At 38.6% G+C, this 27723-nt stretch overlaps 1 long non-coding RNA gene across 1 annotated transcript in view; it reads right to left on the reverse strand.

The window, feature by feature from the left end:
• Positions 1 to 5071: 5071 nt before the first annotated feature.
• LOC116097720 overlaps positions 5072 to 27723 on the reverse strand; it is a 42941-nt gene continuing 20289 nt past the window's right edge. Inside the window, exon 3 of the long non-coding RNA XR_004121532.1 lies at positions 5072 to 5251. This is a non-coding gene — a long non-coding RNA (uncharacterized LOC116097720). The remainder of the gene's footprint in view (positions 5252 to 27723) is intronic.

Here is a 27723-nt window from a genome sequence, read left to right on the forward strand (position 1 = left end):
TGATAGACAGAAATCAGAACACAGAGAACAAATGGGGCATATTTTATTCAGTATTATGTAATCGTGGGCTTTTCACTCCTGCCCAAGTTTCTAAAATAACAACTCTGAGATTGAATAACTTATGAATAAATGCCTAGGCCAAAAATTTTGGTTCATTCCCACTAGCTCGTAACTCATTTATCCCATTTATTCTATTCTAAGTCCTGCCATGTGTCTAGTTACCTCTCCTTGTGTTCAAGAGACAGTCTTCATCAATGTTATGTGGAATATCTTCCCATACTTGATTCTATCTCAGTGTTCTCTTTCCTTACCAGAACTCCAACCTCCTATTTCCTGCCTAAGCTAATTGGCCAATTGCCTTTTTTATTGGCAGGTGATACCTCCATACAATACACAAAATATTCTCTATCTACAATATTATTTAGTTCATTGGAAAGATAGTGTTTATATGAGTAGCTTCTAAGCCTGAAGATTCTCAGCCTCCATTAGGGAAATGCTCGACTAGCATGCACAAAGGCATGTGTTTGATTTGCCTCATGATATGCACTTCATATACCTACAATCCTAGGATTTGGTAGGCAGAGATAGGAGGATCAGAAGTTCAATGTCAATCTCTGATACATGTCAGATGAGAAGCCAGCCTGAAGCACATGAAACCCTGTATGAAAATAATAATGATGGTGATACCAATTGCCATTTTTTGAAACCTATGACACACCAGGCACTCTGTCATCATAGGCATTCTATTTGATCATCTTCCTTAACTCTTAAGACAAGGTTTTAAGTTAGTCATTATTATCCTCATTTTATAAATGAGAAACTAAGGTTCTAAGTTAAATGAGTGGTCAGAGATCACATGGCTGACAAGATTTGTTTCCAAATCTAAGTCCAACCGCACTTCTTATCAAACATGTGTGATCCGTGTAAATGCATATGCCATATGCATATGTGTACACAGATTCTTCATCCACATACTCCAGAGTATATTGAGCACAGTGTGTAGCTCTGTAAGAGTAAACACCTATATGTACGTATATTCTGCTATGCACTACTTCACCTTGAAAAGCTAAGAAGGCAGAAATTCAAGAGGGAAATTGGAGGCATGTTTAAAAGAGAAATAGTCTCAGAATGGGTTTAGACAATATAAAATGCCTGAGTAACTTTTTGGGGATTGTCACAGTACTAAAAGAGTCTTCCTAAAAAAATAGATGCTAAATATAGTTGTTATAAACTCTAAGGAAAAATATTTTGTAAGTATTCCTTAAAAGGGAACGGTATCAATATTCAGGGAAATTGTAGATATCTCGGAGAAATTTAAAACTGTCTTGGTATTATTTAGCATAAAATAGCCCTCTGTGGGTGTGCTGTAAAGACAGGGTAAACACAGAGCAATTGGCCAAATATTTCAGAACCTATAATTTGATTTTCCAGAGAGAGAATTGAAAATATACTTCTGTGTTCAACAACAACAAAAAAAATTCACAGGATACAGGTAGATATTGCTATTGACATTTTTACCTTTAGTTTCAAAGTAAGGATGAAGAGTTCTGAGACTGACCATTTAATCAAATTACTCTTCTCCTTTTTAAAGATGTTTTTTCAGTTCTCTATTTTTTTTAATATTTATTTATTATATGTAAGTACATTGTAGCTGTCTTCAGATATTTCATTATGGGTGGTTGTAAGCCACGATGTGGTTGCTGGGATTCGAACTCAGGACCTTCAGAAGAGCAATCAGTGCTCTTAACCTCTGAGCCATCTCTCCAGCCCCAGTTCTCTATGTTTTAGTAAACTTAAGAGTAGATTCAGATTATCTGACAAATTTCCCTGGTAGCTGAAGACAGGAAACTTGGTGAATAATCTGTGTTTACAGGTAATCTGAGAACACAAGAGCTTTTTCTCACTAGTTGTGTAGACTGGTCTCCATGGCTTTGCTTGAACCTCATTGTCTGCTGCTACTAAATAAGAGAACTGAATTAAAGAGCATCTAAAGCACCTAAAGAAATGTTCAACATCCTTAGTTATCAGGGACATGAAAATCAAAACAACCCTGAGATTCCAGCTCACACCAGTCAGAATGCCTAAGATCAAAAACTCAGGTGACAGAGGGGCACTCCTTCATTGCTGGTGGGATTGCAAGTTGGTACAACCACTCTGGAAATCAGTTTGGCAGTTCCTCAGGAAATTGTACATAGTATTACCAGAGGACCCAGCTATACCACTCCTGGGCATATACCCAGAAGATGCTCCAACATGTAATAAGGATACATGCTCTACTATGTCCAATAGCAGCCTTATTTATAATAGCCAGAAACTGGAAACAACCCAGATGTCCCTTGACAGAGGAATGGATACAGAAAATGTGGTATATCTACACAATGGAGTATTATTCAGCTAGTAAAAACGATGAACTTATGAAATTCTTAGGGAAATGGATGGATCTGGAGAATATCATCCTGAGTGAGGTAACCCAATCACAAAAGAACACACATGGCATGTACTGTCTGATAAGTGGACATTAGCCAAGAAGCTCAAAATACCCAAAATACAACCCACAAACTACAAGAAACTCAAGAAAAAGGAACACTAAAGTGTGGATGGTTTGTTCCTTCTTAGAAGGGGGAACAAAATACCCATTTAAGGAGTTACAGAGATTAACTATGGAGCAGAGACTGAAACAAAAACAACCCAGAGACTGCTCCACCTGGGAATCCTTTCCATATTCAATCATCAAACCCAGACACTATTATGGATGCCAGCAAGTGCTGGCTGACAAGAGCCTGGTATAGCTCTCTCCTGAGAGGCTCTGACAGTGCCCGACTAATACAGAAGTAGAGGCTCACAGCCATCCATTGGACTGAGTACAGGGTACCCAATGAAGGAGCTACAGAAAGGACCCAAGGAGCTGAAGGGTTTGCAGTACCTTAGGACGAACAACAATATGAACTAACTAGTACCCTCAGAACTCCCAGAGACTAAACCATCAACCAAAAAGTATACATGGTAGGACTAATGGCTCCAGCAGCATATGTATAGCAGAGGATAGCCAAGTTGGTCATCAGTGGGAGGAGCAGAGGATGGCCTAGTCAGTCATCAGTGGGAGGACGGGTCCTTGGTACTGTGAAGATTCTATGCCCTAGTGTAGGGGAATGCCAGGGCCAGGAAGGGGAAAAAGGTGGAGGAAACAGGTTTGTCTGTTTGTCCCGCCCCCCCAGGGGAAACCGGGAAAGGAGATATCATTTGAAATGTAAATAAAGAAAATATCTAATAAAAAATAAAAAACACAAACAAAAATATAAATAAAGAGCATCTAAAAATTCATCAGCTCTTCTGTGATTTTTGTATATCAGGCTGTTAACTGTGGCTGGGTCCATGGAGTGGACATTTGTGGAAATTACCCCTTCTGCATCTCATTTACTTTGTTTTAATAGAACCTGTATTACTTTTGAGAACATACATTTCATTATCAGTTTAATTAATTACCTTATGATAACTAACATGACAGACTTTTGTTACTTTTGGTGCTGACTGTGCCAACTACCTATCAAGCATTTTCTAGAAATAGTCTCTGATGCACACATTTTAAGTACCTGGCATGGTAGCCTCCTGTTCTACTCTTTCAGAGAGGATTAGTTTCATTGCTCCTTTCAGTAAGTAAATACCCCATTCTTTTCTATCTTTTCTTTCCTTTCTCAACTTTATTTTATAGACTCTAAGAAATTATTTGCCAGGGCCCCTCACACTATCTGACCAAACTCAGCTGAAAAGAAAACTTCTGCATTTCCCTTTTGATCGTGTGAAGGGTATGTCAATCCCTTTCTTGTTCTAGCAAGAATAAGGCTGGCCCATTGCTGCCAAGTCATTATCGAGTTTCTCTTGCTTTTGTGATAAGCGTTTGGGATTTCAACCAACTGTGGGAGGACTCCCTGAGACTGTCGCTGCAGCTGGATTCCCTGGATGATCTTCATCTGCCCCACATCTGAGTGCATCAAAGAAACTGGGGCTTGACAGCCAGACTATAATGTTGCCTTTGTGTAATGAGGAAAAGTTCCTCATTTGTTTGTCAGATGTAAATTCACTGAGGTTGGCACCCACAGGGAGTGGTGAGGAAAGGCTTGGGAGGTGTCTCATCTGGGTTTGGAAGTATCATGATCTGAAATATATATTTATAACAGATATATATATATATATATATATATATATATATATATATATATAAACATATATATATAAAACTATCGATGTATGCCAGATATTTTTTTTAAAGGAATTGCTCTTCAAATCTAGAAAATTAGGAGAAGCCACTTTCTTTATAAGAACTTACATGCTCACCAACTATAACATGAATCCTATTTACCCAATCCATAATTTTAAAGAATAATTCAAAATTTTGGCAAATACTATAGAGATCCAACTGTAGTTTCCATGAAATAATGTAACCAAAAATCATCATCTTGGGGCTAGAGCAGGGTTCCTTGGTTAAAGGCTCTTTATGTTCTTCCAGACAACCTGAACTCAGGTCCACACACAAATGTCAGAAACGCCATCTGCAAGGGATCTAACATTCTCTTCTGACCTTGTGGGCACCCACACACATGTGTTTTTTTAGACAAACACACACACATACATACACACACAAACACACATACATTTGTAAATGAAAATAAAATACATTTTTGAAGTTTAATCTCATCTGGGTGGTCAGACGTGTTGATAAGAGGTTGGGATTCTGAGGAAGGAAGACCTGCCATGCTCATCTTAATTAATTACCTGGTACTATTCCATCAAAGCTGCTAAGGTTACCCTCAGTAATTTTATCAGTTCCAACAGCTACTGCCCACCTACTTTCTAAACCTTAATTTACCTCTATACAGCATAATATGCAGAATTACAGCCACTCAGCTAGCTGGAACAAGGACATTTTCCAATTCATGTGTTATGTTCGTCATTGTATTCATTTCTTAGGCTGCAATAACACACTTCCACAAAACAGGCAGCTTTAAGCAGCCAGACTTCATTCCCTTAAAGTTCCTAAAGGCATAGGCTAGAACAAAATGGCACAGACCTGCACTCTCTCCTTGGGCTCTGGTATTTTTCTTCATTTCTTCAACTTCTTAGGACACAAACTATTTCCCCTTGATCTTTGTTCTCATCTCCATGTTGTCTCTTCCTCTATCTCATCCCCAACTTGTCACTGTGCTGTTCCTCTGCCTCCATCATGTAAAGACACATAATGATATTCAGAGTCCATCTAGGAAACACAAGTAAGTTCACCTGTTAATCTGAAATTTATAATTCATAGCTACAATGATTTTTTATTTTTCAAATAAAAGAACAAGGATACATTTTAGACTTCAGACTTGCTGTCTTTGTGCTTATAATCAAGCTACTTCTGTTAGGAAAGTTGAGACGTATTTTTACCTTCAGATTCTTAGCAGAAAGACTTATTGTTGCCTTTTCTGAAGAGTTAGGGTCAAGCATCACCATGTGCTTTCATCCCTGTCACTACTTGCTTCATTTAAGTATACTTACTAATATTGAATATTTACCAATAAACTACTTCTGTTCAGTTTTCCCTACTACAGAATGACCATGCTATAGATTTCATCTCCTTCTCAATTTCTTATTCTCTGAAAAGTTATATGTACTCATTTGACCAGTAAATATACATATAACACACACATGTATATATACATACATACATATATATGTGTATGTGTATTCTTAATCAAATATTAATTGAGTCCATTTAAGTTTCCAAGGTCTCTGAGAGCAGCTCACAATAAACTGATTCCTCACTTTTAATTAGCTTTGGAGTCCTATTGACACTTAAAAGTAATTTTTTCCATTTATTGAAAATGCATTCCTTCTTCATACAATATTTCCTGATAACAGTTTCCTCTTTCCCTCTACTCTTCTAATTTCTTCTCCACCTTCCCTCCCTTCCACTCCCTTTCTGTCTCTCATTAGACAAGAACAGGCTTCCAAGGGATACCACCCAAACATGACAATAAAACATGATAGGGTCCATCAAAACTACCATATCAAAGTACGAGACGGCAATCCAACATATGGTAGGAGCCTGCAGAGCAAGCACAAGCATCGGAGACTCACTCACAAACCCAGAAGCTGTATAAAAACATTAAGCTGAAAGCTCTAATGTATATGCAGAGAACCTGGTACAGAACCCCTGTGCTTGCCATTTCAGTCTCTATGAATTCAGATGGGCTTTGCTCAGTTGATTTAGAGAACCTGTTCTCCTGGTGTGCTCCATTCCATCTGTCTCTAATAATCATTCTGCCTCCTCTTCTTAGGAGTTACCTGAGCTCAGAGGAAAGAATGTAATAGACATCTACAATATAGATTCTCTTTCCCCACTCTCTGAGCAAGCCTCTCTGATGATAAAACACTGATATATGAGTATGGAAGAGTGCTATTCAGAGTCTTTTTATTGATTTTTTTTAGGCTACTAGTATTTGGTTTTCCCCTAGGTCTCTGGGTTATCTAGTCTCTGGTTCTTGGTCAACCAAGCAGGGTTTGGTATGGGTGCCTTCTCACAGAATGGACTTAAGTCAAATCAGACTTTGGTTGGCTACTCCCACAAGTTCTGTGCTACCTTCGCTCTAGCATATTTTGCAGACAGGACAGTTGGTATGTCAAAGGTTCTCTGGCTGGGTTGGTGGTCAGTAAAGTTTCTCTTTCAGTAGCCTACAGAACACCTTCCTACAGCACAGAAACTAGAACACAGTGGGGAAGGCTCCACAGAGGCACCAGTGTGACTTCTTCATGCTCACTGAGTTGTGTGGGTATTGTCCTAAGCAAGGGGGTCCAGTGTTAGTTATCAGAGAGCAACAATTTCCCTTAAAAAACAGTCTGGGTTGTTTGGAGATTTTCATGGGACCTGCTGGGCCAACAACTCAGTTGAATTCAACCCAGGCCCACCACTAGAAGCCTTGCCTGTCAACAAGAGATAGCCAGTTGAGACTCCGTGTACCCCATTACTTGAAATCCTCATTAGGATTACCTTCATACACTAAAGGAAGTTTCTACTTGCCCTAGGTAAGAAAACATTCTTAAACCCCACATTACCTGAATTCCTTCATATAGACAGCAGATGTGTAAAGAGCTATAGTAAAACAGACAATAACTAACATCTGCTGATCTCCTGAACTCCAAATTTCCTGTACTTTTTGGACACTCAACATATAACAGAAAGTCATCAGAGAGCTGGTAACTCATAATGCCAGCAGAGTGTCAGTGAGCCACTCCTGATGCAATACAGTAACTTAGCTCCAAACTGAGCATCTCTTTACACTAAGGAGCTGGATATTTGGGGGTACTGAACTTTTAAGGAGAGAAACAAGAGCTTTAAGTCTAGAAAGAAATTTCTCTAATAAAGAGAGCTAAAAACAGAGAAAATTCTTTTCTAATGGACAGGACTCCCTACTAGCAATCTTTTATTATTGTTGTTGTTTGTTGTTAGTATTAGTATCTATTTTATTGTAAGTGATTGGCCTAAGTGTGTATCTATGTTCCATGTACATTTCTGGTGCCCATAGAGGCCAGAAAAAGGTATGGTGTTACAGACAAGTGTGATCTACCATATATAGTAGGTTTTTGTTTGTTTCAAATTTTATATACAGAAATGATAGAACAAATATGTATTATACAATTCTTTATAGAGGTGGTAAAATGTAACTACAAGTTAATATACATAGGGACATGACTGAGAAAATTAGGACTCGTAAGAGATTGTTGGTACATAGTAAACAGTTATTATTGACTTATATGTAAATAACAGTATAGTTTGGGTCATATAGCATGTACTCAGATAATGTTAGTTAAGTCTTAGCAACTTCCGATTTTAGAAGATTATACCAGCTAAAATTCTTATTGGCAGTTAGCATGTAGAAGAATGCAAATCAATCCATTCCTATCTCCTTGAACAAAGCTCAAGTCCAAGTGGATCAAGGACCTCCACATAAAACCAGATACACTGAAACTAATAGAAAAAAAAAGTGGGGAAGAGCCTCGAGCACATAGGCACAGGGAAAAATTTCTTGAGCAGAACACCAATAGATTATACTCTAAGATCAAGAATTGACAAATGGGACCTCACAAAATTGCAAAGATTCTGTAAGGCAAAAGACAATGTCAACAGGACAAAATGGAAACCAACAAATTGGGAAAAGATCTTTGCCAATCCTATATCTGATAGAGGGCTAATATCTAATGTATACAAAGAACTCAAGAAGTTAGACTCCAGAGAACCAAATAACTCTATTAAAAATTGAGTACAGAGCTAAACAAAGAATTCTCAACTGAAGAAGATCAAATGACTGAGAAGCACCTAAAGAAATGTTCAACATCCTTAGTCATTAAGGAGATGAAAATCAAAACAACCCTGTGATTCCACCTTATATCAGTCAGAATGACTAAGATCAAAAACTCAGGTGACAGTAGATGCTGGCCAGGTTGTGGAGAAAGAGGAGCACTCCTTCAATGTTGGTGGGATTGCAAGCTGGTACAACCACTCTGGAAATCAGTTTGGTGGTTCCTCAGGAAATTGGATTTAGTACTACCTGAGGACCCAGCTATACCACTCCTGGGTATATACCCAGAAGATGTTCCAACATGCAATAAGGACACATGCTCCACTATGTCCATAGCAGCCTTATTTATAATAGCCAGAAACTGGAAACAACCCAGATGTCCCTCGACAGAGGAATGGATACAGAAAATGTGATATATCTACACAGTAGAGTACTACTCAGCTATTAAAAATAATGAATTTGTGAAATTCTTAGGGAAATGGATGGATCTGGAGAATATCATCCTGAGTGAGGTAACCCAATCATAAAAGAACACACATGGCATGTGCTCTCTGATAAGTAGACATTAGCCAAGAAGCTCAAAATACCCAAAATACAACCCACAAACTACAAGAAACTCAAGAAGAAGGAAAACCAAAGTGTGGATGGTTCGTTCCTTCTTAGAAGGGGGAACAAAATACCCATTTAAGGAGTTGCAGAGATTAACTATGGAGCAGAGACTGAAACAAAAACAACCCAGAGACTGCTCCACCTGGGAATCCTTTCCATATTCAATCATCAAATCCAGACACGATTGTGAATCTCAGCAAGTGCTGGCTGACAGGAACCTGATATAGCTGTCTCTTGAGAGGCTCTGCCAGTGCCAGACTAATACAGAAGTAGAGGTTCACAGCCATCCATTGCACTGAGTACAGGGTCCCCAATGAAGAAGCTAGAGAAAGGACCCAAGGAGCTGAAGGGTTTGCAGCCCCTTAGGACGAACAACAATATGAACTAACTAGTACCCTCAGAGCTCCCAGGGACTAAACCACCAACCAAAGAGTACACATGGTGGGACTCATGACTCCAGCAGCATATGTATAGCAGAGGATGGTCAAGTCAGTCATCAATGGGAGGAGAGGCCCTTGGCCCTGTGAAAGTTCTAGGCCCCAGTGTAGTAGAATGCCAGGGCCAGGAAGTGGGAGAGCGTGGGTTGGTGAGCAGGGGGAAGAGGAAGGGAATAGGGGTTTGTTTTTGCTTTTGTTTTTGTTTTATTTTCGTGGGGAACCTGGGAAAGGAGATATTGTATGACATGTAAATAAAGAAAACATCTAATAAAAAAATTCTTATTGTCATATTCATTTAAATGCCGACTTGCCCGAATCATTTCTCTGGATAACTGTTGAACTTTGGAGGTGGCCCCCAAGTTCTGGTCATATCCCAGTGTTAACTATCTACTTCCAGGTTCTCTGCTGACTTCAGGTAAGGTGGTAGCTACATACCAATTTCTCTAGACTGAGCCTAAATGTTCCATGAGGAACAACCCCTCTCTAACCCTGACCCATAGAAACATATGATGCAGTTCACATTTTCTCAAATGTAGAGGTGAGGTAGAAGATGGATACCAAAAAATAAGTAGGTATTCCACACATCAAAATGATTCCAGAGGTTTGGTATTCTCTACAGAGTAACAGCATTTTATCTAAGCTTTGCACAGTGAAAAGTTTCTAGGGTCGATACATATTTCCCAAAATACTCAGCACTTTGTGGCTAGGACCCCTTGTTTCTCCTCCCACATTTTGAACCACATCCAGGTTTATACATGGATTAGTATTGTAGTTGCCTTATACTTGATTATAAGGATGACTCATAAGGGTCTCTTACAGATATGTGCTGTGCAATCCAAAAAGGCTGACCCTTGGTCAGTATTAAAATTGGTGAGAAATTAGCTCATTAAAAGGCAATATCATATCCCTATTCAACCGTCATGAAAATAAACTTGAAATAAAGCATATTTCAAGCCCAAGTTTGTATTCTCTCCAGGTATATGTTGAATATTATAATTTATAATCCTATAATTGTAGTTGAGCATGTTTTGTGTAATTCTGTAAGATTTCACCCCAATATTTGTTAACAGTGAAGATTCAGTTATCCTACAAAAGAAACTGTTCCTTGAATTTGAAGTTTCATTGTGACTTTCTCTTGTTTTATCCCTAGGAATACATGTGGCTAAAATGAAAGTTTCAGAATGACCATTACAGGTGAATGCTGTGCAAAATCATTAGCTATACACATTACATGGATTAGAACTTCCACTTTAGTTTGAAGGTCATGGGTGGGATTCTTACCCCAAGGCACATAATTTTCTACAGCACAAGCTATTCAATTTTTAGGTGAAATTGTGAATAACAAAAAGACCGTAGATGAGTATTTGAGTTGTATTTATTAAGTAAAGAGAAATATTAACCTATGATCTTAACATAACCTGGTGTAGGCAGTAAAAACATCTTATTCATCATAAAAAGTGCTTCAAACAGAGCATTTGACAGAGACTGTTTTTTATTAAAGATATAAGTAAAATAAGGAAGGGAATAAAATAAGAGAAGGATAACAGAAGAAGATTAGAAACCAGGAAAAGAAAATGGAGGAAGAGAAGGAGAGAGGAAGGGAGGGAGGGAAGGAGGACAGGTATTGGGCTGATAATCTGTAATCCCAATTAATTTTACTGCTGTTTAGAAAGGTTTCAGTTTTATTTTTCCAGATTCTTCACTGTGCACCATTGATTTTGTTTGGGATTTTCTGAACTAGACCTTGATTAAACTTTTCATTTAAGCAGAAAGAAACAAATTCCCTTGTGTTAAATATTAACCTCACAGTAATTGCAGCTGCACATCTTTTCCAAAGAATCTATACAGAGACTTCCCAAGAGCTCTACATCTTAACCTCTCTGAAAGCAATTATAAATAACTATATGACTTTTTGATAGCAGCCAGTAAAACTCAGAAAATATTCTGCTGTTCACTTTTGGAAGGTCTTTCATGTGTACACAAACAATAACTAGATTAAAGGTAAGCTATAATGAAATGTAAACTGTATGAAAAGAAAAGCCAAGAGTAAATTCAGAGTTTCTGGCCCCGCTCTCCGCTTCACAAACACACCTACAAGAATGTTTGTGGGATGTAGTGATGGCTCAGTGGTTAAGAGCACTACCTGCTCTTTCAGAGGATCCAGGTTCAGTTTCCAGAACCCACATGGCAGATCACAGCTATCTTCCAGTTCCATGGCTTCTGACATCCTCACACAGACACACATGCAGACAAACATCAATGAACATTAAATAAATAAATAAATAAATAAATGTTCAAAATTTTCTTAGGCTTAAAAAGAATATCATTGATAATTGTAAGAGGTATATGACTGTAGACAGCAAATCTATGTTCTTATACTTACAACTATTTGACATTATTATATGTAACTTTAGAAAAAAGTGATATATTTTTAAATAATACTGAAGCACACTCATTGTCGGCTACTAAGAGTAAATAAAAAAATCAAAGTTACCTATATCTGCTATCCTGAAATAAATGTAAAAACAATGTGACCAAGTGCCTGTTTTCAATATGATTCTTTTTAATTTTTGATTATATGTGATCCTTGTGCTTTATGTCTGGCTTTGTCAGTGTGACTATACATACACATATGCAATTTAATATTCTAATTTTCCCCTTTTATTGAAAATAGATTTTTTTCTCATCAATAGATCCTGATTATATTTTCCCCTTCTTCTACTCCTCTCATTTCTTCCCAAGCTCCCATTCCCACTCTCTTTCTGTCTCTCATTAGAAAAGGACAGGTTTCTAAGAGATAACAACAAAACATAGCAAAATAAAATTTAGCGAGATAAAACAAGAAACCATTTCTTCAGTATTAATCAATTGAGTATAACTCAATTAACAGTACAAGATATGATTATTTGAAGCTTAATTGCTAATTCCTTGGTATTTCACAGCAAAGTTGGCCAAGGCAAACCAACAGAAAAAAAAAAAGAGCGCCAAAAGAAAGCACGAGAATCAGAGACTCACACACCCACACTCAGGAGTCCAAAAAAAGAACACTACATTGAACACTATGACATATATGTAGAGAACCTGCTGCAGACCTGCATAGGACCTGTTCTGGCTGTTTCAGTCTCTAAGTTCACATGAGCTTTGCTCAGTTGTTGTAGAGTACTTTGTTCCACTGGAAAAGTTCCTGAACAGAACACCAATGGCTTATGCTCTAAGATCAAGAATCGACAAATGGGAATTCATAAAATTGCAAAGCTTCTGTGAGGCAAAGGATACTGTCAATAGGACAAAACGACAACCAACAAATTGGGAAAAGATCTTTACCAATCCTATATCTGATAGAGGGCTAATATCCAATGTATACAAAGAACTCAAGAAGTTAGACACCAGAGAACCAAATAACCTTATTAAAATGGGGTACAGAGCTAAACAAGGAATTCTCAATTGATGAACACCAAATGACTGAGAAGCACCTAAAGAAATGTTCAACATCCTTAGTCATCAGGGAAATGCAAAGCAAAACAACCCTGAGATTCCACCTCACACCAGTCAGAATGACTAAGATCAAAAACTCAGGCAACAATAGATGCTGGAGAGGATGTGGAGAAAGAGGAACACTCCTTTATTGTTGGTGAGATTACAAGCTGGTACAACCACTCTGGAAATCAGTCAGGTGGTTCCTCAGAAAATTGGACATAGTACTACCTTAGGACCCAACTATACCTTTCCTGGACATAAACCCAAAAGATGCTCCAACATGTGTTAAGAACACATGCTCTACTATGTTCATATCAGCCATATTTATAATAGCCAGAAGCTGGAAAGAACCCAGATGTCTTGTCTCCCAGCAGACGAATGGGTACAGAAAATGTGTTACATTTACACAATGGAATACTACTCAGTTATTAAAAACCACGACTTCATGAAATTCACGGGAAAATGGATGGAACTAGAAATATAATCCTGAGTGTGGTAACTTAATCACAAAAGAATACACAGTGTGTAATCACTGATTAGTGGATATTAGCATAAAAGTTCAGAATTCCCAAGATTGAATTCATAGACCATATGAAGCCTAAGAGGAAGGAAGACCAAAATGTGGATGCTTCAGTGCTTCTTAGAAGGATGAACAAATTACTCACAGGAGGAAATATGGAGACAAAGTATGAAGGAAAGGCCATCCAGAGACTGCCCCACCTGGGGATTCATCCTGTATACAGCCACCAAACCCAGTCACTATTGTGGAAGTGCTTGCTGATGGAAACATGATCTGGCTATCTCCTGAGAGGCTCGGCCAAAGCCTGACAAATCAGAGGTGGATGCTCAAAGCCAACCATTGGACTGAGCCCAGGCATCCCAGATAGAGAAGTTAGAGAAGGGACTGAAGGAGCTGAGGGGGTTTGCAGCCTCATGGAGGGAGTAACAGTGTCAACTGACCAGACTCCACAGAGCTCCTGGGGATTGGGCCACCAACCAAAGAGTACACATGGAGGGACCATGGCTTTGTCTGCATATGTGACAGAGAATGTCCTTGTTGAACATCAGTGAGAGGAGTGGCCCTTGGGCCTGGGGGTGTTCTATGCCCCCAGGGGAATGCTATGGCTTGAAGACAGGAGTTGGGGAAGAGCACCCTCATAGAGGCAGGGGGAGGAAGGAAGGGATAGGGGATTTCCCAAGGGGAGATATAGAAAGTGGAAAGCATTTGAAATGTAAATAAAGAAAATATCCAATTTAAAAAAAAAAAGGAAAAATGAACAAAAATATATTAAGCAAAAAGAAAGTTACCACATATACACAACTAGGGAAACTTACAAACTGTTGATAGCAGAGTTTAATCTCATATTTCCTTCAATCATGTCCTGAAACAAATCTGTCAGTTTCATGTTTTGTGTTCATAAGCAGTCATTTCAAAGGTGACTTACTTAAGTCAGGTTCACAGTGTTAGATTATTGAAATATTTAGGTGAAAATTTAATTAGCTTTCTAACTAAGAAGACTATAAGTCAATTAGGAAATGAGTAATGATTGGCACGTACAGCTCCAGGCATGTTTTGCGTATCTAAGCTCACCTTTCTGATTCTGAGGAAACAAAAGCTCCCCTGTCTCTCTCAGCTGAGATTAGCATTCTCCACTACTCTGAACTTGTTCTGGGGATGAAGCACCCCAAACCAGCTCTGCTCAATTTCTTAAAAGATTGGGAGCCTCATTTCTCAGTCATGCCTCTATCATTGGTTTCAAAAAGGTCAAAGAAAGAATACATCTACTCACTCAACAGTACGCTTATCTAGAAAGTCCTATGTCTTCTACAGCTTCATTTACTCACGAAAGAGATTTGGATGATGTGAAATTTCAGCTCTATAAAATGCCTAATCACTCTCTTTTTTAGATGTTGTTTATCTAGAAAATACAACTCACACCTGTTACAGGAAGTAGAAGTCTGGGAAGAGTTTCATTCTTTCTTAAGCCCAAAATATTATTTGCATTGCCACTTTTCCCCAGACCTTTCTCTTCTCATCCTAGCCGTGGCTTCCTGGCTGCTGTCACTCTCAGTTTTGCCCGTTTCTATTTTGAGCTTTCTGCGGTTACTTTACTTTGAAGTGGAAGTTGACCTATTGTTTAGAGTGATATTGTCGGGTAATAAAGGGAAGTCATATTTCATTCCTCTTTCCTGTCTCTGTTGTGACCAGATTCAAACTAAATTTCCATTGTTTACACTTTTTTTTTTAAATTAAGCTCCTATATTTAAAAGCTAAGATGGAGGGCTAGCACAATTGCTCTGTCAGGAAAGGGGCCTGCCACCAAACCTGACAATCTGAGTTTGATTCCTGAGCCTACTAGGCTAGAAAAAAGAAACACCTCCCATAGGTTGTTCTTTGTCTTCAACTCCAGCTAGCTAGGTAGGTAGGCAGATAGATAGATAGATAGATAGATAGATAGATAGATAGATACATACATACATACATACATACATACATACATACATACATATGCACACACACATCTATATCTATCAATAATCATGTATGTATGTATATATGTATATATGTATGTGTGTGTGTGTATGTATGTCTGTGAGTCTGTATACATGTGCATTCACATACACCAAAAAAGGTAATTTTTGAAGATGTTAAAACAGAAAACTGAATCAGAAAGAATATCATTCCTGTGGGATAATAAATCAATCCAGAGCCCTTCTTCATAAGAGGTGCTATAAAGTTTGGAGGAGTTGTTTTACAGTTTTAAAGTTAAATTATCATCTAGATTCATCCAAAGTTAATGTTAAAGTATACCTATAATCCATATATTATGGACCCAGAGCTATTAACACTATTCTAAAATAATAACATTGTAAGTCTGTGTGACATGAAATTTAGTAAGTGGAATATAAGTAACATCTGAAAAGATCTAAGTAGATTTGGGGCCAATTATGTCATTGCAAATATTGCAGGCCTACAAAATCAACCACTGACTGGAGTGACAAAATTGGATACAGGAGGAGGTCATGAAACCACCTTTCTTTCTTTCTTCCTCTTTTTTGAAGGTAGGGGTCATTTTCAATGCCAAAAAATCTTGCAACATTAAGAAAAATAAGTGAAATGAAGGATTTTTTAAATCAATTTAATCAGTTTAGTATGGGCTTTGCATTTCAAAAAGAAGTCTTATAGACTAATTCTCCAAGATTCATTAGGACTGGGCTCTCCAGTTATGCATATTTTTTACTGGATATTTTCTTTATTTATATTTCAAATGTTATCCCCTTTCCTGGTTTCCCACCCTCCCCATGCTTCTACCAGGGTGTTCCTCCACCCACCCACCTACTCCCACCTCCCCACCCTTGATTCCCCTACACTGGAGCATCTATTAAGCCTTCATAGGACCATGACAAGGCCATCCTCTGCTACATATGCAACTGGAGCCATGTGTACTCCTTTGTTAATGGCGTAGTCCCTGGGAGCTCTGGGGGATCTGGTTGGTTGATATTGTTCTTCCTATGGGGTCACAAACCCCTTCAACTACTTTAGTCCCTAACTCCTCTATTATAATTGGTAGTTGTTTTCTGTCATCAAAGAATTCCACCAACGCAAGCTGAAATATTAGCTGAGCAAAGAGGATACTGATGAGCACAACAACCTAGATGGAGAAAAGCCCACAGTACCTCAACCCTACACACAGAATTATAGGCAACTGAGTGAAGCTGGGAGTTGAAAGGGAAGCCTTACCAAAGGAAGAGCAACCAATCAGTTGTCCAGTGCCAAAAGGTCATCCCTGGCAACATATATACAAGAAGCACTATATACACTATGCACACTACATACACTATATATACTCTATACATATATGTTATATATATGTACAATATATATACTATAAATACACATACACATGCAGCAACAATTGAAAAGTAGTCCATTAGTTTGAAAGTGACCAAGCCTACATGGAGTATTTGGCAGTAGGAAAGGAAAAAAAGACTGTTTGTAATTTAAAAAAATAAGAAAAAGAAGAAAAAGAAAGAAATCTTTTTAGCTTAACAACAAATCCTTAAAACGCTACTTGACTGTAGCCACCTATGATGTGGTGCTCAGATTAAATGACCCATGTAAGTCATCATCACGCTTGACCTCTGGTCACATTGGACTTTCTGTCTTCTACCTCAGTGTGATCCCCTGTATTGTCACCTGAGATTCCTCACCCCCTTTGCTCCTGCTTCTCTAGCCTCTGGTTCCCACTTGTTTTATGATTCCTTTTCCTTTTCCTCTGTGTAAAACAGAAGGTTTTCCCAAGGTCTCCACATTTGACCTCATCTAACTCCACTTAACAGAGAGTAACTGTTCTACCCTTGCCATGCCCCATTCAATCAATCACCAAGTTCTATTGATCCAAATTCTTCAGTGTTTCTTACCCCAGTGCCATCTCTTCAGCTGCTGGCCCTACTCTCAGCTCAGGCATTAATCACTCCTACCTGCAGTATTCAATAGGCTCCTAAGAGTTCTCTCTCTTACCCTGTGGATCAGAGCCCAGGCCCTCAGGTGCAGCAACAGACAGCTGTACCCACTAGCCATCTTAATAGCTCCGAGTCTTTACATAGGAAAGGAATTCCTTTACTTCTTAACATGCTCTAACGAAGTTCTTGCTGTTTTTATCTACCTTCTCAATTTATAAACTTCTTGAGAATAACATTCACATTTTACTGCTCTGCATCCCCATTATCTCGTCTGCTGTTTTCATAAATGTTTCCTAAATACTATTAGAAAACGTTCAGGGCTTTAGTGAATTAGAAATAAAAACAAGTTTTGCAGTGCATTTTTGTTTTGATATTTTTAGGTTTGGTATTCTCAGAGGACCTTAGAATCTATCAGGTAACACTTCTGTCATATTCAGAAGATAAGTGTGCATTCCTGTGCCAACATCAAAGTTTATTCAACAGTGCTATGTAAGTCTAAGGTATCATGAAGAATGTCATTAAAGAAGACATAAAATCCCATGCACTTTTATTCTGTAAAAGTAACTGGTTAATTGGTTAGGCTGAATTTATCTGATGATTTTTTAAATTAGTCTTAAAATTCATATTTATAAACCAGTAAGAAAAGAAGATGGATTGCTTCTTGTAGATAGTATATAAAGAAATTAGTGAACGCATTAAACAAATTTAACAAGTGTGAATAAATTAAGTTAGAAATTGTTCTAGAAAAACTACTAAGAAACTTAAAAATGCTATCACTAGATAAGATGGTCTTTTACTGTCTTTATTAATTGCGTTAAATATTATACAACTAACTAGGTGCACAGGTGTGTTTGAGCTTATTCATACTGAGCATATACTTGAAATACTTTAGACTTTGAGAAATTATGATAATGTTACATTTATAATCACTGTGAAAATATGGTTAGAATGTTAGATGGTCTGCCAACATCTCTTCCATGAAAGAATTAAACAGGGAGATGGAGAAATGAAAGCACCCATTGTTTAATGTTCTCCTGTCCTCTTTAAGAATTACTGTTCATGCAGCCTGTAATCTGACCTCAAGGTGAGATAACTCCCTGTCACCAACACAATCAAAACAAAGAGTCACCTTCTAGTCTTACCATGTTTCCTATCACTGGGGAATATCTGGACACTCGGGACCACTGGTATCCTACAGGGTAGCAATCAGGGCAGAGAGCAGAGTATCCTCGCTCTGAGTTTCCACGTCAAGCCTTCTAACTCTCCATAGAATCCTTGGATTTATTTGTCTAGATATCTACTAGATTCAGTAGTTATTCATTCAACTTTTCTTCATTTTCAAGAAGTTCTTGATTTGTTCTTTCAAAAGCTGGACTTATGTGATACCCATTGTATGCAATGGTATCACTGTGTCACATGCACAGGGTACAGGGGATACAAGAGGAGGATAGCAAGTAATGCCTCTTGCTTTTTCCAATTGTATAGATTTGGTTTGAAGAAGATAAAGTTTGCTGAATGGCTCACTACATAAGATGGACTTTTGTTGACTTTTTTTAATATATTTCCTTTATTTACACGTAAATTTTTCCTTTCCCAGTTTCCCCTCCAACAAACAAACAAACAAACAAAAACAACAAGAACAAACCCCTGTTGCCTCCCCACTCCCCATGCCTGCCACCCCACCCTCTCCCACTTATTAACCCTGGCATTCCCCTACACTGGGGCACAGAACCTTCACAGGGCCGAGGTCCTCTCCTCCTATTGAAGATTGAATTTACAATCCTCTACTATACACATGCTGCCAGAACAATCAGACCCATCCATGTGCAGTCCTTGGTTGGTGGTTCAGACCCTGGAAGCTCTGAGGGTACTAGTTAGTTCATATTGTTGTTCGTCCTAAGGGGCTGCAAACCCCTCAGCTCAAGAAGTAGGAAGACCAAAAGGTGGACATTTTATTCCTTCTTAAAAGGGGGAACCAAATACCCATGGAAGGAGTTGCAGAGATTAACTATGGAGCAGAGACTGAAGGAAGGACAAGCCAGCCTAAATATAGCTATCTCCTGAGAGCCTCTGACAGTACCTGACTAATACAGATGTAGAGGCTCACAGCTATCCATTGTTGTCTTTTTTTAATTGTGTTAAATATTATACAACTAACTAAGTGTGCAGGTGTGTTCTTTGATAAAGAAAAAATATACAGGGTGATACAGACAGATGACAGAGAAGAAAGAACTTCTTTGCTTCACTCTATTTTCTCTCCTAGCTCCTTTTACCTGTTTCTCTGCACTCACCCCCAAGCCAAAGCTTTGTTTCTCAAACATCTCAAGGCTCTGCATATGACAGATCAGTCCATTTAGCCACCTTTGAGATCTGTCATGAGAATACCTGTCTTGTTCACAGGTATTGCTCAGATATGTCTAAATGTTTTTAATATTGACATATATGTTTTCATTATGATTATATCTTTAATATGTGCAATAATTATAGAGGGATAATACCAGAAGCTTGTTATTGATGTTATAAATATGACAAAGGAGATATTGGGGCCATTAAATGGCCTTACAGTGGGTTGTTGGATCTAATTCAAATTCTAAAGCTATAATGGAATTGTACTAAGGATATGGAGAAATAAACATTTAGTTTAGATTCGTTTTGTGAGAATTTGTGACCAGAGCTAGATAGAAAATAAAAGGAAGAATTATTTTTAAATTTTCATGGTTTTCCCAAAGGGTAATAATAAAGTTGTCTGGTAGAAGATAATTACCAGGCACTAAAGTAGCCCAGCACTCACTTGCACTACCACATTTCTATGCCACAGTAAGGTTCAGTCACATCAGCATGATATTTAAAGTATTAAACCAGAGTCCACTGTCGAAAACATGAAGCTGACCGGTTTTGCATATGAAACAAAATCTGTATAAATATTAATTTGACAACTGTCAGCTCCACATACTCAGAGTTAGTGTTACGTAAACTGTCAACCCTCAGGCAGGTTGGAGATGGGGTGGATATACTCCAGGGAACCCATCTCACCCACTCTGCCCCACAATGATTTTGAAGGAAGAGCTGAGAAAGTCAAGGGCAAAGTAATCAGAACTGAAGAATTTATAGCTCTTCTGAGCTCAGGATTATACTACTGAGGAGCAGAGGCATCCACAGCCTGAAGAGTCCACTTTGCTAACACAAATCCAGGCACCAGGGTTGACTTTGCCAGTAAGGACAAAACCAAGTAACAGGTTTAAATTTAGAAAAGAGATATTTCCCCCTCCCCCCCCCATAGTTATGTATAACTATGGGTAAGCCATTCTCTCCAAGTACCAGGGTTTTCCCAAACTTTTTGAAACTTTTAAAGCAGCAATCAGACCCCAGGGGGAAAGCAAGAAAGGAAACAAACAAACAAACAAACAAACAAACAAAAAACAGCACTCAGGCAAAAAGAACTGTATCCAGATACATACTCACAAAGCTCCACATTCAGGGAGCGGAGCTATGCTTGCCTCTGCCATGCCTCGGTTCTCTATTTGACTTTGCGCCAGCTAAAGTCTCCCTGATGAAACACCTGCCTTGTGTGTCCTTGGGTCCTTGATCTAGGCCCACAGCAGCTTCTTAGCCCCTGGCAAGTGGCTAGATCAGTTTTTAGCTGGAACCCCATTCCCTCTGACTAGGCACTGTTCTCTCAATGACTCAAGCTTGGTCCCACCCACCAGAGGCTGTCAAAGCCACAGACAGAAGTAGCTACTTCTAGCTTTAAAAAAACATAAGCATGTGAAAAAAACATAAACATAGTGAATATTTTCTGTACAACCATAACCTGAATGTGCAGCTCTACTTGATCCATTCTTGGGTCAGTGGGAGACCTTTGCAGCAGAAAGGCTTAAAACCCCTGTCTTCTTTCTACAGTCTTTCTGCCAAGGTCAACAATATCTTACTAGACTGGATCATTTGGTTTTCCCCACCAAGTCCTGATGAAGGTTTTCTACCTCAATACCATAAAATACCCAAGGAGATACCCTACAATACTTAACTTATCTGTGTGCATCCTATATAACAAGGTTGTACTGAAATACTGAATTTTATTTGCCAAAGAATTATGAGGCTGTGTTACTATTAATCGTGGCAGGATGGTAATAAAAACATGGCACCCTCAGAAAATATAGCTTGCTAAGGCTTATACTGAGTTAGGAAGCTCTATACTGTCCACACAACTGTTACTTTTCAGTATGAGTGGCTATTTGCAAAGCTTATTTACAATGTGAGCAAATCAGTAAATAGGAAGCTATCCAGCTGCAGAGATGCTTTGAGAAGTGCCATGCAGGCAGTGTTCTCAAGTGCTGGGCACTATAAATTCTCAGAAGATAAAGTGTAGAGCACAGGAAGCAGCGGGCCTTTTCTTTATTTCCCTTCCTTTCTGCCACAATTCTAGAATCAAAATAGGAAAGGACAGCAGCTGCCAAGGAGAGGTCTGTGACTAGCTGTGTCAGAATACACATAACCTCGGACAAAGCGCATCACAGTCCCAGCTGCTGTGTCAGAACACACGTGACCTCGGATGTGACTAGCTGTGTCAGAATACACATAACCTCGGACAAAGCGCATCACAGTCCCAGCTGCTGTGTCAGAACACACATGACCTCGGATGTGACTAGCTGTGTCAGAATACACGTGACCTTGGACAAAGCGCATCGCAGTCCCAGCTGCTGTGTCAGAACACACATGACCTCGGATGTGACTAGCTGTGTCAGAATACACACTACCTCAGACAAAGTGCATTGTAGTCCTAGCTGCCTTCCATGGCTTATTGTGTTTTTGAAAGACAACAAATGTATAATATTCTATAGTCGTCAAGTATCAATAAAAAGAATATATACACTTGTGAGATAAAATTGCATCACTTGGGATGAAAAGTATATATAAATAATATCATAAAGTACAGTTCTGAATATTTTTATGTTAATGCTAGATATACAATGGGCACGTTTGATATTAGTTTCTGATATTGTGAGTTGTCCAAGTATATGAGAATTCTAGTATAGCATATAAGTAAAACTATTCACAATCTCTCTCACTTTCTTACAAATACAAAACAAACAAACAACAAAAGAAAAATTAGTTGTCTTTGTTATTATTAGTTTTGAGATAGAATTTCTCCTGTAGCCAAAGATAGCCTCAAACTCGTGTTCCTCCTGCCTCAGTCTCCTGAACGCTAAGCTTACAAATTCCACTCCACACCAGATTTAAGAGTAGAATTTATGAGTACCATTTTGTGAATGTGTATTAAGAGGGTTTTCAATACCAGTCGTTTGACAGGCATCGTGAGACAGAGAATCTGAGCAGTCGGAAGGCCTTGCTAGGTCAAGTCCTTCCATGGGCTACAGAGTCAATTCCAGGGCAGCCTGAGTTACAGATTGGGACTGTCTAAAAGGACAAAAGAAGAAAACAATCATTTGAAAGTGGAGCTGGGACCACTTAAAATAGCTAAGAAAGTGGAAACATATAGCATTTGAAATCCTTGAGCCAACTGATTCTCAGGTGGATGACCATGAAATGATCTTTAAAAAGATGTATAATTAAAATAATTCATACATACATGGGTGTGTGTGTGCATACTTGTTTGTGTTTAAGATATAATGAAGTGGCTTAGAGGCTAAAAAGCTAGCCTAATTCAGATCTTCAGACCCCAGGAACCCACAAAGAAAGTCAGATACAGTAGCAAGCACCTCATCTTATCACAGCGTTCCCATTATGGGACAGGAGGCAGAAATAGGGAAATTGCCTGAAAGCTCACAGCCCAGCCAGCCTGGAGCACACAGGAAGTAAAAGAAGAGAGATCTTGCCTCACCATGGTGAGATACAAGAATCAACTCCAGATTCTAAGAGTTGTTCTCTGACCCCTGTATGTGCATCATGGAGCATGCACCACACATCCACATACACAAATCATGCACACACCTTCATACATACACATTTACAACATATACCATATACACACATCATATATATATATACATATTAAGCACATATTTATGCATATACATCTATATACATAACACACATATGCATCATATAAGCAAACATGTCATGCACATATATGCATACATATGGATTTACATGTATATCATACAGAGAGACACATCATATACATACACCTATAACAAACACACATTCATATATACACATTTACACACATACCACACATACATCATATACATACATACAACATGCACATACCTTCATACATACAGATTTACGTGTATACCACACACAATTCATACATATACATTTACACACATAACACACACACATCATACACATATACATCATGCACACACTTTCATATACACACATTTACATGTATACCATACACACATAGAGACACTTCATACACATTGTGCAAACAACTTCATATATATAGATTTACATGCACAACATTTACATGTACAACATACACATCATACACATAGACATACACCTCCATACATGCATATTTACATACATAACACACACATACACATATACCCTTATGGTAACACAGATGCTATTAATGCCAAAGATTACAGAGCAGTCAGGGAAGAAGTACAACCAGGTGCAGTTATAAATCACATGAGGATTTCATTGAAGTCAGTGAATGTTGACACATGAAAAGTGGATCTGTAAACAAACCACACAGGAGAATCCTACACTGTAATCAACATGTACTAAATGTCTGAAGTAGTCAGGAAATCCTAGGCAGGGGAGATGCGTTAGTTTAGAAGACAGACCCACGTCTTATCCTTCCCAACTGAAACCAGCAGGAAGTATACACATTCAGAAGCTAACCAAGACGGCTAAATAAGTGATTGCAGTGTGTAACGTGCTGCTGAGGGTCACAATGACGTAGGCTCTCTAGACAGAAAATGAAGGCTTTAAGATGTAATTCTAGGGACTGCAATCATGTGAGGCTTCTAATTCAGCGGATAGAAATTATACTGTCAAGAGAAAGTAGAGAGTGGGCTGGATCAAGAAGAGTGTGCAGTGGACCTGGCGGTTTTTCAGTTTAGGCAGCATGTGAGAGATAGTTTCAACAGCATGACTCAAAACCACAGAAAACATGGTCCATTGCTATGCATCCTTAAGCTTATAGTGCTATGAACTCCAAACATTCAGCAAGGACAAGGCAGAGGAGGGAGATGTCCAGGCTGCTGAGTCTAACTTGTCCTCATGTCTTTTTAGCACAAGATTCTGAAGTTAATATACTCAATGTAACTGCACCTATTCAAACAGAAACATTTTACTCTCCTAATGGTAAACTATATGACATTTTTGACCTTAATAACATACGGGCTAAAGTAAGATTTTAAAAGTTGAATTTTTTAAGATATAGAAAGACTTTTTGTGTAAGTGGCTTGACATGACCTGTAAAAATGGTTTAGCAATTCCTTGACAAAGAAAACACTATAAAATCATGCAACTCAAAAGACTCAAGTCTTGAGGATGAAGATATGGCTTAGCACTGCTTGTTCCTCTAGAGGAGTCAAATTCACATTCCCAGAAACCACATGATAGATTGCAACTGTCTGTGACTCCAATTTCAGGGGATCTATGGCAATATATATTTTTCTATTTATAGTCTGATACATATATGTACATATATATGTATATATATATGTGTGTATATATGTGTGACTGTATGGATATATATATGTACATATATACACATATATTTATAGTCTGATATATATATACATGTACATATATGTACACATATATATCCATACAGACACACATATATATATACACACACATATATATTCACATATATGTACACATATATATATTTATGCATATAGGCAAAATACCCAAACACATAATGCCAGGAGCCATGGCTTTAACTATGGCATAGTGAAAAATTACTAGCTTACACTTACAGCCTTGAGAGAACATGTGTAGTCTAACAGAATATTTGTGGGTATGGAGGACATTGACTCTTGGTTCCAGGAACTGAAAATTGCCACCAGCCCTCCCTTGCTGTGGGCTCTTCCTCCTCCCTTGTTACAGGTTCTTTCTCCTCCCTTGTCACAGGATCTTCCCCCACCCTTGAAGCTTTCTCCTGCTTGTGTTCATATTGCCATCCCTGAAGTAAAGTTTTTTGAGCTTGATCAGACATCTGTCTTGCTCTCATTCTTCATGTCTCTTGTCTCTTTCCATCTCTCTCTTCCCTGCCCTAGGACACTGTTGAATGCCCCATGGGTCAGGGCAACGTAAAATATCAATTAATCAATTAATTAATAAAAAAAGACTCAAATCCTCATGCTCACTTTAAGAACATCAGTGAAGTCTATTGCTGAAGCAATGTGCATGGAACATCTGGAGGACAAGCTCTGAACAGAGATTCCATTGGTCCTTAAGAAAATGGCAGACAAACCTTGGGAAAATCACAAGCTTCAGTAAGGCCAAGCTGAAGAAAACCTAGACTGCAGAAGAACACCTGCCGATCAAGGAGACTTTTGAACAGGAAAAGAGGAATAAAATTTTCTGAAAGCCTAGAGAGATTTTCCCCTTCTGTCATCACCTAGACCCTGTAGAAATGTGAAAAAGCCACCAAGATGTGAACCACAAGGGGCACTGTGAACCCGGGCACTCCACACCAATGCCACCACTCTGCAGGTCTTTCTGAGAGGCCTTCACACATGCCAATCGGACTATCAAATTTCACTGGTTTACTCTGGGATATTATAGGAAATTATTTATATGATTGATGAAAATAAACACACCTCATAGCAAAAACAAAAACAAACAAACAAACAAACAAAACAAGAACAAATCAATGAAACTGCTCAGACCATAAAGGTCATATACAAAGAGAAAAGTCAACAAATTCTGAAAGAGGTCACTTTTGAAAAGCAATATGGAGGAGAGAAGAAAAAGCAGAAAAGGTATAAATACAATGCCCGTATATAAAATTCTAAGACATTTTTTTTTTTGAAAGGAAGAAGCAATTTGTGGATTCTAGTGGTTTTATTTTACTGTCTATAGACGTATCCAAGCCAAACATGGGACTGGACACAGGATTGGTGGTCCCGAATGGGTGTCAAATGTTTTCTGCACATACTTAAATACACAGAATAATGTGGACCTCAGGGCTACCATGTAGATTGTCTAATCACTAACAGGAGGTAAGTAAATAGCCAGTGTAAACTTCTGAATGTGTGAAGAGAGCATGGTGAATTAACCCATGCATGAGCTCCCCTGCAACTGAGGTGAGTCTGAGTGGAAGGAAAAGCCTGCTCTAAGCAGAAAAGGAGGATTCACAGGAGACAAAGAGATTTCAGAAGGAAGAAACACAACCTTATGGCATGAGACTAGACTCGGCATAAAATAAATGCAAATAAATGTTAAAAAAGAAAAAAAGAAACTTCAAAACAACTGCACTCTGCACTCGTAGAATGTGTATCCTAACACAGACATAAGTAAGGTTCCTAAGGATGACATAAATTTACTCACATCTGAGTTAAACAACAGTCAAAAGGTTTTAGGGAAGTACTTAGCAGAATATGCCCTAGTTCAGTCACTAAGTGGCTCTTTATTCTAAAGTTACTTAATCTTCTTGAGTCTCAGTACCATCATCTATAAAACAGTTAACGACTCCTTCAGAGAGTCCAACTGTGACGTGCTACCACTCTCCTAATCTGCTTTCTACTGTTCTAAGTGAACAACACTGAGAGTCAAACAACATAGGAGCAAACTCTAGTGCGAGCCATTTTATTATTGGTACAAGGTAGAAGGCCTCCTGAGGAAAAGCTGAGCAAGCTTCCTAGGTCAGTTCTCTTTCCTCGGGATTTCACCGATTCCTATTTCCCAAAGCCCCACCTCTACATGTGAATAATACGTGCCTGTGGGATCAAGTTGCCAAAAGCTAACTGGGATAACCTTTCAGAGTCTGTGCTTGCCAATTGAAACAGACTGCTCTTCCTTGATTCTCATCCTAAAACCAATCAAGAAAGTAATGAAGGAATAGAAGATCTCTCTTGGCTCACAGCCATCCATTGGACTGAGCACAGAGTCCCCAATGAAGGAGCGAGAGAAAGGACCCAAGGAGCTGAAAGGTTTGCAGCCCCTTAGGATGAACAACAATATGAACTAACTAGTACCCTCAGAGCTCCCAGGGACTAAACCAACAACTAAAGAGTACATATGGTGGGACTCATGGCTCTAGCTGCATATGTAGCAGAGGATGGCCAAGTTGGTCATCAGTGGGAGGAGAAGCCCTTGGTCCTGTGAAGGTTCTATGCTCCAGTGTAGGGGGATGCCAGGGCCAGGAAGTTGGAAAGGGGGAGGGGGGAAGAAACAGGGTTTTTTTTGTTTTTTTGTTTTGTTTTGTTTTTTGTTTTTGAGGGGAAACCAGGAAAGGAGATATCATTTGAAAT

This window comes from Mastomys coucha, unplaced genomic scaffold (genome assembly GCF_008632895.1).
Source record: "Mastomys coucha isolate ucsf_1 unplaced genomic scaffold, UCSF_Mcou_1 pScaffold2, whole genome shotgun sequence".
Classification (NCBI taxonomy): Eukaryota; Metazoa; Chordata; class Mammalia; order Rodentia; family Muridae; genus Mastomys; species Mastomys coucha.